The sequence below is a fragment of the Diabrotica undecimpunctata genome, chromosome 7 (assembly GCF_040954645.1).
Source record: "Diabrotica undecimpunctata isolate CICGRU chromosome 7, icDiaUnde3, whole genome shotgun sequence".
Lineage (NCBI taxonomy): Eukaryota > Metazoa > Arthropoda > Insecta > Coleoptera > Chrysomelidae > Diabrotica > Diabrotica undecimpunctata.
The window spans coordinates 156,413,982-156,425,987 of NC_092809.1; positions in this window are offsets into that span (position 1 = coordinate 156,413,982).

Consider the following 12,006-nt stretch of genomic DNA (forward strand, 5'->3'; position numbering starts at 1 on the left):
AACCAGTGTTTTTAGTTAAAGTATATTTAACTTTCTCATTGTATAAGATCGGATTCTACAGCATATAAACCGAGACGGAAAATGAGACAAAAGCCCCTTCATATAACGCATCACGTTATTTGAAAACCGAGCATTGTGAATCACATTTGTCATTATGGAACTCATACTTTGGGAAATTGTGTTATCCGATGAAATTCTTGTATTCTACTTGTTTTCATTTTCATGAAAATACGACAGAGAAGTTTCTTTAGAATATATAATTTGTGTTGGCTTTAAATTACACCTAACTAAATGGGATTCGTTAAAAAAACACAAAATTAAACCAGTAAAAAACAAAAAATCATTATGTTTCCAAATAGAGTTTTTAAATTTAATATGATATAATTTATTGTATTATCCGTATCGTTATCATATGTAACTATAATCATCACCATCATCATCAGTATTATTATCATCAGTATCATCATCATCATAAATTACCCAGTTGTGTATATAATTTTTTTTGATTACTCACTATTTTCTTTAGTTTAATCTATCTCTAAGCAGTTTTCTATCTTTATTACCAATTTTCGTTTATGGGTCAATTTAATACATCGTTTTCGCGACCAAATATTTTATTATTTTATTCTCGGATATATACAGTGATGAGTGTCTTACCACCCGGCAAAATAGCAGAAAGGATAGAAGATAGATTAAGTTGTGAGATAGTACGAGATAAGGCTAGTTATTAGACGTGTCTATTTGACTTCAGTCATAATTATACGGATGACCTCGAAAATATTTTATTTTAATAATTTCTGATGTTAGAATAAATGATTGAATAAATTAAGATATATTATAGTAAAAAAACATTAATTAGTAGCGAAACACCAAGGATAAAATTTTTGTTTTATTCAATCAAAAAATAATAAAAAATATGATACATATTAATTAACAAGTTTTCAAAAAACTCATTATTTACAATTTATTCTTATTTCATTGTTATAAAATAAAAATACAAAATAATTCAAATTAAATTCCAGTTTTACAGTCTTCAGTTGTAAATGCAAAATAATCTGGTGAAGACTGTTTAATATCAAATCCATCACTAAATTCTCAATGATAATATCAATTCCTCTGTACAGGTAATGATTTTCAAAACAATTGACAACATTGGAATGAATGCGCGCGAACAGCTGCCGGCTTTACAGCTAACCAAACCATCAAGCCTTCAGCCATTAAATAATAACATATCGAGAAGTGTTTTTGCACGGTAAACAGAAACGTTTTATTGAAAAAACAATTCGTAAAAATGGTTTTAACGGTCGAGGAAAAAGTGCAAATTGTTGTCTGGCATGTGAATGGATTATCAGACAACATGATTAGACAACAATTTGTAAATATGTTTCCAAATAGGCCGGCTCCAGCACGATCAACAATTCAGTCTACTATCCGTAATTTTTTTTACTTATGGATCAGTGTTCGCTCCAAGAGGTGTTCGTAGACGAAAGGAGGTAAATCCAGATTTGGAACTAAGGAACACTTTGATTTGTGCAAGTATTGAGCAAAATCCTACCCAATCAACATCTCGTCTCGGAGAACAATATGGAATTTCAAGATTTAGAGTATGTAAAATTTTGAAAAGACATGGATACCGTCCCTATAAACTTCATAAATCCAACGAACAATTCCCTGGGGATTAATATAGACGTTTAGAATTTTGTCAAACTGCATTGGAAATGTCACATCAAGATGAACATTTTTTAGAGAACGTTTTGTTCACCGATGAATGTACGTTTTCATTGCATGGCCGTCACAATTCAATGAATGGCGGTATTGGTCTCGAGGAAATCCTCGTCAGATTTATGTCGCTCGTACCCAGCGTCCTCGAAAAGTAAATGTTCGGGAAGGCATAATAGGGAATCATGTCATTGGTCCATTTTTGACGTGACAACGTCTTAAATTAGGTTGTGGCTCGGAGTCATTTAAGAAAAAGTGTAACGCCCGCTCACGTCTGTTACAGTGAGTCACCGAACGAGAGAGAGGCCCACCGGACCGGCGAATGCCTTGCGTCTCTCTCCCACTCAAACATGATCGGTCCACTGCGCGCGGCACTAGAGAATTAGGCGCGTTGAATCGCTAAAGTTGAAAATCGTTGAAAGTATCGTCAGCTGTGTCTGTAGTGAAAATGTGGAGTGCTTACAGTGTCCTATTTTAGGGGGAACCACCAGTATCAGATATAATTTTAGGAAATTACCTAGGGACCTATATTCTTTTATAATATTGCTATGGATTTATCCATTTAATATTGAGCAATGATTGTAAACATTCTTTATAGTTTAAACTTCAATGAAAATTATTAACTGTGTCTAAAGACATATATGATATGAGGTATTTTACCCAAGAGTATTAAGTATAATAAATATACATAAAAACATAATTTTGTTTTCTTAGGATTTAACATTTTGTCAGCACATTATCTCAAATTCACACTTAAATCAATATGTTTTTACTATTAGGTCTGTTGAATGTTTGTTCTTTACACAAAATTTAGTCTATACTTCATATTTATTAAAGGCGGTAAAATATACATTACAATTCAGTTGTTTATAAACCACTTTCAAAGCATAAAGAACCTTTTAAGCTTTGTTTATATTATTTTGTGTATATTAATTGAGTTAGTTGGAGTAGCCCACTTTGATACAAAAATACAGTCAATTTATGAATATTTCAAGGTGACAATCTAAAAAAAGCTGATTTCCTCCCATGCATTTTATTAGAAACACTTGAAATTTAAAAAAAATTTAAAAATCGTAAGATGTAAGACCTTAATCGTGAGATCGTGAGATTTGTCTTCAATTCGTGAGTAGATTCGTCATTTACAACAACTACAACAATAAAGGTAAATAATTGTACGCTAATATTTCATTATCGTAAACTATGATTGATTGATTAATTGTTAGATTGACACAAAAGTTGAGAAACTGAGTTTATAGCGGCAATTCCTTGTTCCTATTGTGCAATTTAATAATATTCATATCAATAAATATTCTACCGAGAAAAAGACGTTGTCACGTAAAATCTTCGCCCTTAAAACCGACTTTACAGGCAACCGATTTTTTTATAGACAGTATGTTGACTGGGCGGAAATACTTGGAACTTCTGCAAAATCAAATTGTCCCAGCCCTTCGTAATTTACCAATACCTTTCGATTCCATATGGTTTCAACACGATGGTTGTCCTGCACATAATTCTCGCATCGTCAGTAAATATCTCAGTGCGACTTTTCCTAATCGATTAATTAGTGGTCACGGAGATATTTTTTGGCCTGCAAGATCACCTGATCTTGCACCTTATGACTTTTTTAAGTGGGGATATATTAGGTCCAAACTATATGGGATTGAAGCCGATAGGCCTAATTCTCTCCAAGAATTAAGAGAAAAGATCTTTGATTCAATGAGAGGTATTAGTCCAGAAACATTAACTAATGTTAGACGAAACTTTTATAATAGATTGGGTTATTGTTCTGCTACAAATGGAGGCTTATTCAAACATTTTTTGTAAATACATTTCATTAGAATAAAATACGTTTATTAAGAATATTTTTATAGAATTTCTACCTATTTAAACATTTTTTTGTAGGTACATTTATTTCGAACGTTCTTTTATGTTTGAAGAATTTTTACTTTATTTTCGAAAGTACATTGTTTTTTCAAGAAGATTATCATGTTTTACTATAAACACTTTTAATAAAGGCTGAAATAAATGTTTAGTGATTTAAAGCAAAACGATATAATATCTGCATAATTTCAAATTTTAATTTTTAAAAAAGTAAAACCTCCATGTTGGATTCGAACCCTGAGCGCCTGGATGAGAACATCGTGCCTTGAACTCTGATCCACCAGACTTTTATAATTATTTAGTGACAGTTTGCGTTATTGTTCTGCTGCTGTTCAGATCATAGTAGAAATTATTCTTGGTTAATAATTTAAAACTTTAGATTCAATAATCACTATTAATTAAATTATTTTATTCACATTTTTGCTTTATTGTGGTCAATCAGTTTTTACTTTATGCGAAATTAAAAAATGGAAATACATCACACATACAACGTTACACATAATAATTATGACCGAGGTGATTTAGCTCGAACCTATCGTCTAAAGGTGTGAGACTATCGATATTGGTAATGTAATGTAATGTAGATTATAGGTTTCTATCGATTATTTCTCATCTCTACGAGTTTCATCTCTTTTTATTTTACAATGTAACTGTGTTTTCTATCTCTTACGTTAAAAAGCCGGGTGGTAAGGCACTCATCACTGTATAATCTGATTAAATGCTTTTGCTTTGGTTGCTGTAAGTTTGGTTATTTTAGATATATTTGCTTCACCCTCCCTGGTATCAAGTTGATAATATGGATTTGTACACACTTCTGATTTAACTTTTAAAACAGCTACATTGGCTTTGTTTTAGCTTTCTTATAGTTTTCTAGTTTGTTGTCACTGTTTATATAATTTTATTTTGTCTATATAAGGAAAATTATATCTAAAACTACAATCAAATCGACAACTATCTAAGTCGTAAACGATTTTGCAAATTGATCCAGAGGTTGACAACTTTAAGCTCCGAATTTATTATTCGAGCGAAAATAAACGCTCCAATTCTCACGATGAAACAGACAAATAACAGCTTAAATAGTAGACAAGAACAAATGTTTTAAACCATAATTTAAGTCGAAGTAAAACATTCAAAATGTAAAATCCGTTTACAGACAAAGCTATACGATTTTTCATATGCCACTTTTATAAAATATATTTCATCCATTTTCATCGATTAATAATATTTTCCATTGTTTAAATGACTTTAAGAGTGTGGTTGTTATTGGAAAATACAAATCTTGTTTCTGGTGCGAATTAAATAGTGTGCAAAAAAGAGTTATATTTTTTTTAGTTAGGTATAACTTAGTCAAATATTACTATCGAGATTTATCATCATCATCATATAACGGGGGTCCTACGGCAATTGCCGCTTCCCGCATTTCAGCCTCCATCTTTTCCTATCTCTCCAATCTCCCTCTTCTAAGCCTCTAGATTGCATTGTTTTTGTAATTTCTCTTCTCCAGGAATTTGGTGGTCTTCCCCTTTTCCTTCTTTCTGGCGGAACATACATTAAGGCTTTCTTTGGCCACCGCTCCTCCTCCATTCTCATCACGTGACCATAACATTGTAATTGCCTTCCTTGTATTTTATCTGAAAGAGTATCTCTAATTCCTGTACGGTTTCGTATTTCCTCATTCCTGATTCTTTTCATTCTCGATACTCTTCTAAGATAATCCATTTCCACAACGTCTACTTTATCTCGTTCATTCTTTGTCATCGTCCAACATTCGGCAACATATGTGGTAATTGGTTCTACAATTGCTCTGTATACGCGAAGTTTAGTATGCATCTTTATTTTATTTTATCGAGATTTATAATTGCTTAAAATTATCTCTCTTTATGACCTAAACAAAACAGCAATCTGTGAAATCGGTATGTTTGCAATTTTTTTTAAAGGTGGTCTGTTTATTGTTATTTAACCAACAAGTGTATTAATAAGGGCGATTAACAATTGAGATATTTTAACGCATGAACGGAGCGAGACTGATATTTTGCCTTGCAATTTACCTTTTAATATGCAAATATTAGTAAGGATATAATTTGATTTCTAGATCTATCTAAAGGGCTTTTCAGGATGTTTGTGATAGCAAACTCGAATAACCGATTTTCTCTTTCGTTTTTCTGACTTATGCTGAACTTTTCTAGTAGATTATTAACGTCGTTATTTTGTGTATTATTGCCGACTTTTGCTTTAAATATATTAAAGTTTATTGCCCACCAAAAAACCTGTCTGTAAGTAACTTAACCTTTAACTCCTGACGTGAATGTTTCAGGACGTAGACTCTGACATGCATTATATCATACCGTTGCCTATTCTCCTTTGTTTTTAATATGAGTTTGTCTTATATTACTGTATTTGTTTTAAACATCAACTACAGAATAATTCTTTACACCGATGTAGAACAGAATACTGCTCCAAATAAAATAAACTTTATTTTTTCAAGAAAATTATGAACGCATGCAGAATAATGAAAAAAATGGTGGACATTATTCCAAAATACTTTATAAACTAAAATACAAAAAAGCTTGAGTATTGGTAACTAAAAAATGGTAAAATAATGCGTTATTTGCCCGCAAGGTCCGTAAATTTTCTTTGTACACTGTAAGTACACTGGTTTTTCACAAGAAAAACACAAATAAACAATTTTTGATATAATGCACTTGGACATAAGTCTTTTTTCCTCTCAATCCTTTTGTTAAAATCTGCTTCTTTTTGGCGTTTTGTCTTATTATTCGTTTAATACAACAATCTTTCAGAATTCTGCGATTTTCGAGTATTCAAGTGCTATAATTTCCAATTTTCCAGTAATCTGATCCGTGCTTATTGAATGGTGCATCGAAGAAATAAGTAAAACTAGTTGGTTTCATAAATAGTTTTAGCAAGTCCAAGAACAGAATAAGTTGATTTACTCATCTTTTTTTCTTCCTCAGATAACCGTATTCAGTCAGTGTCCTTTCCTTCATATATATAGGGGTTGTATTAATAACTTGTTCGTGCACCAGTCAGCCACATTATTTTAATGCCATACATCACAGGCTTATTAGGCATATACATTTTGAACCTACACCTTCCCCTAAAGTCGACCAACATTTCATCAATACAAACACGTGGGTCTACGGAATACAGTTTTTGACCATTTGATATAAATATATAAAAAATTTTACCAATGGCTGCTGTTGGATCTATTCTTTCCTTTCTATCCAGAGTGTAATGTTATCAAAACGTAAACATTTTAGAAATATTGTAAATCTTTCTCTTGACATAACACATCTGTATATCTCTACCAATGCCATCTGTAGCAAATATATTTCTTCATAATAGGATTTTAAAGCTGATGTGTATAAAAGCAATCCCAAAAAGACTTTTAGTTCGATTTCATTAATTTCATGTAGTTCTGGTCTATTCATTGTTTTATAGTTTTCACGAATTGCACGTAATTATTTCTCCATTTAAGTGTTTCTTATGTTATCTCCTCGGAAATGAGAAAATTCAAAAAAAATGATAATGTTTTGCTTCGTACATCTTTGGATCTAACATTTGGTAATTTTGTGACAAGAATGTGTAACGAAGCTCTTACATTTTTTGAGGGTTCTGTAGTAGACCACTTTTTGCCATACAAATATGACTTATCAGTAGCATTTGAATTATATTTGCCTTCAGACTCAGTACTGACTCACTTTCAGTATCATGTTGACTTTCAATACTTTTATCTACTGTTTCACTTGCATCGTCAATATCACTATCACTATTAAGCTAAAAGCCGATTAAGCTAAAATAACCTCAAAATTATTATCTGAATGTTTTACACTTTTGGGAGTCAATTCAACACAACTGGATGAACTTGCTAAGATACTAATAGCGAAAGGATACATCGGACTGCTTTTAACTTCTTCTTCTTCAGATGCAAATCCACTAATGGATGTAAGCGATCACATTTTCCATTCATTCTCTATTTCTTGCAATATGTACCAGAGATTGTATGTCATTAATCCCTGTCCATTGCCTTATGTTTCGGAGCCAGGACATTTTCTTGCGTCCCATTCCTCTCTTGCCTTCAATATTACCCTCGATTATAAGTTGGAGGAACTGGTATTTTTCATTTCGCATGATGTGACCTAGATACGCCGTTTTCCTTTTCTTGATGGTTTCGAAAAGTTGGCGTTCTTAGTTTATTCTTTTAAGGACATCTATATTTGTGATAGAGCCATATTTCGAAAGCTTCTAATCTGTTTATATCCCTCGTTTTGAGTGTCCAGCCCTCTACGCCGTATAGCAGCGCATGACACACGTAGCAATTAGTAAACCTTAGTCTCGGTTGAAGATCGAACTCTGAACAAGTCAGTACCTTCTTGAATTTTACGAAAGCTTGTCGAGCTTGCTCAATGCGACATTTTACTTCCCTGTCCGATGCCCAGTCTTCAAAAAGCCACGATCCCAGGTATTTAAATTTACTCACTCTTTCAATGGACTTAGTATTCAGTATTATGGTGGAGTTTTCAAGTGCATCCAAGTTTCTGGAGATGATCATAAATTTGGTTTTTTTGGTATTAATCTCTAATCTCATTCGCTTACTGTTTTCTCCGATTATAGTGACAAGTTGTTGAAGATTGACTATGTTGTTACAAATTAAGACACTATCATCAGCATATCGTATGTTGTTGATCAATACCCTATTCACTTTGATTCCCATCTTTGCATCCTCCAAAGACTCTTGAAATATGGCTTCCGAATAAATTTTAAATAAAAGAGGGGAAAGCACACATCCCTGTCGAACGCCCCTTCTTATATGTATGGGTTTGGATATAGAATTGTCTATTTTTAACTGTGCCGTTTGATGCCAGTACAATTTTTCAATGCATCTTATGTCTTTTTGGTCTATATCTATTAACTTGTGGTGTTGGACACGATCAAACGCTTTTTGGTAATCTAAAAAGCATAGGAACACATCCTTCTTCTGATCGTAACAATTTTGGACCAGCACCTGTGTTGCTACTATTGCTTCACGTGTTCCTAAACCTTGCCTAAACCCGAACTGGGAGTCACTGTCCCATTCACATTTTTTGTATAATCTTTGATGTAGTATTTTTAAGAATACCTTTAAAATGTGACTCATCAGGCTAATGAGTCTGTGATCCTCACATCTTTTTGCATTGACTTTCTTGGGCAGGGGAATAAAGGTAGAGCGTAACCACTGTTGAGGATAGCAGCCAGTTTAATAAATTAAGTTAAATATTTTGTGTAGTGCTGAAATTCCCCTTTCATCCAGTAATTTGAGTATTTCTGACCGGATTTCATCTGGTCCAGGTGCCTTATTGTTTTTTTGAATTTAATATTGCCTTTTCTATCTCCTCTTTGGTGATTGAAGGGCCAGTCAGCTGGTCGTCTGTATAAACTTTACTCATGGGTCTTTCGTTATGGAAGAGGTCCTGGATATAATTTTCTTATATATCAATTTTCTTTTTTTCACCCAGCACTATCTGGTTATCCTGATTAACTATGGTAGTTGGTCTTCGTTTTCTGTATATTCCAGCAGTCTCCTTAAGCTTTTTATGTAAATTACGGTCGTCGTGCTGTCGTTGTAAATGTTCGAGATCGATACATTGTTGCTTAAGCCATTGATTTTTTGCTATTCTTATTTTTGCTTTTATTTGCCTGTTAATGTTTTCATACATATTGCTGCCATCTTGGTTATTCTTGTGTCTTCGTCGTTCTTCCATTAGTAATAGTATTTCTTCTGTCATCAATTTTTGCCTCTTGCCTCTTTGTTTTGCAACAAAATACATTTTCGGCGCGGTATGGCATACCACATGTCAGTGTTTAAGAGTTAATATAAAATACTTTTTCAAAGTAAGTACATAATACAAACGTTTATTTCTTTATCCCCGTTGATTTTTTAAATAATTATTTTTAAGATGATTATTTGAAAGATAATTCAATAAAGATACCCTAAATTAAACTTTAATTCAGATTTTCTTATAACAAAAAGAATTTTTATTTAAAATATTTATTATTTTAAAAATTATAGCAAATGTACTTAAGTGTACGAAAAAACATTAATCATCGGTATTATGTTTTTTTTTTTTGAACTGAAAAGAATATTCTCTTCCAGTTATATCAAAATTTAACAGCGAATCAAACAAAGACAAGTCTATATATTCAAAAGCTTAATTAACAATTCAGTTATACCCCATTTAAGGGCTTTATTTCATTAAGTGTCATCTCCACTTCTAGATATTTTAAACAAAAACCAGTTAACCATCTAACACATTACCCAAAAAGGCTGTGCTTTGCTAAATACAATAAATTCCAATTTCGCACATCAACCACCACGAACTGCGTTCAAAATAAAAATTCCACGCTTCAAGCAAATAGTACAAAACAAAACAAAAGCACCCCTACGTGTATAAACATGTAAATATACTCTATTGTGCGAATACGTTACGCCATCTTTTAAAATCCACAGCAAGCTTTTCGATGTTACCGGGTGGGTGTACGAATTTAGTCAAGCAGCAAGTGTTTGAGAAGCGAAACATCAGGAGAAGAAGTGTTTGAACCATGGTGAACAATGTGGCAGGCGTTTTCAAGGTCTATCGAAATCCTCGTTGCCTTCTTCGAGTACTACTCTGCAAGGTAAAGTTTTTTCATGATTATATTTAATGTAGGATGACCATCCTGATATCCATTTTATTTCTTATATGATTTTACGTCTAGGAAATATCTCACATGTGTTTTTTGTGTCGTTTGTAATAAAAAGTCAAGAATTAAATATTAACTAAGACAGAAATTGTGAAAAAAAATCTTTTATTCAATACTAAAAAACAGTTTAACTGCAAATTTTTACAAAAGTAAATTATATTTCATGATCTAAAATATTTAAAGTTGAAGTAGTTGAAGTTTAACTTTTTGTAGAGGCGGGTGTTGGAGAAGAGTGGTATAAGTCTAAATTTTAAGTTTCGAGAAAAACGCAATTATAGTTTTTTCAAATTGAATATTGTTGTTACGGATACGAATAAGGTATTTTCGTTAAACAATTTTTGGAAATGGCTTTGAATTTGTTGGATTAAAATAGATCTACTAGTAAAAAGGACCTAGTTGTACAATAAAAAAAATGACTTATATCACTTTTCACAATTATTAACAAAAAAAATGTGAAACTGAAAAGTTTTATGTTTACTTAAGGGGGTACATTTATGGTCAAATACAACGTAAAAGTTTATTTAATTTTTAAAAATTTCAATTTCTGTGTGTACACTCTCCTCGTCACTACTATTTTCATCCTCGGGTAACATATTTGGTATATCCTCCTTCGTAGTTAAATTTCTATAAAAATCATGAAATGTTTCTGAAATATAAGGCAATAGCTCTACCAAGTTCTTTTTTTTATCGATGTTTATTGGATTGGGACCTTTATATGACAGAGGAATTTTTATGTTTTTAGGCCACGTATAAAGAAAATCCGATCTGCACATTTCAGTAACTAAAAAAGTTCGCTTATTTCCACATAATCTTACCAAATTCATCCAGTCTCTTGGGTGTTCTATCGAACATGGATATCTTTTCTTTTTTTTCTCTATGATTGCGTGAGCTGAATCACACTCCATGTGGGTGTGACCAGGAACGAGAAATTTGTGGTTAATGTATGATAGATTGGGATTCTCTTTTAAAACCATCATGAACATTGCAGGTAGAAAAGAATTCTTGTTTTGTCCTGCACACGTATCAAAATATAAGGTGATCTCTTTTATTTCAGGTGAAATATGTGAAATCTGCTTGTATAAGCATGACGCAATCTGATTTGCACCCCGTCCAGCTACGCCCTCATGCCACATAAAACACATTGCTTGATTATCATTAAATCTATGTAATGTTAAATTAAAGGTCCACAACTGCCTTTTATAGAATGCTATTGAAGTCTAAAGATCAGGTGTGGAGAGACACTGTTGCAAATCAAACGTATAAATGATTTTTGATTCATTTTCTAACGCAGCATTTTTATCTATACGCTTAGCCTCATAAGCGTTTGATGCTTCTTGTTGGTGATTATCAAGAAGATTTTGAATTTATTGCATTTTTTGTGCATCTTTAGTTGTTTTCAGGAGCATATGATATTTATCGCATGTAGCGCAGGTATCCTTTTTAGGCTGTTTGATTTTTATTTCCATGGAATGGAATACTTCTTGATATTTGAATTTCGATACTGGGGTTTTCGCGTGAGGTAGACATTTTTTGTATTCTTCAGAAGCCTATTTTTATGTTTTTTGTTTTCTAATTTACGTTTTGTGGTTTTCTTTCCGTCTGTTGTTATAAGCCTAGCTATAAAAGACACGCGTTTGTTAAAGCTCGCTAAAGACCAATATTCTTTGA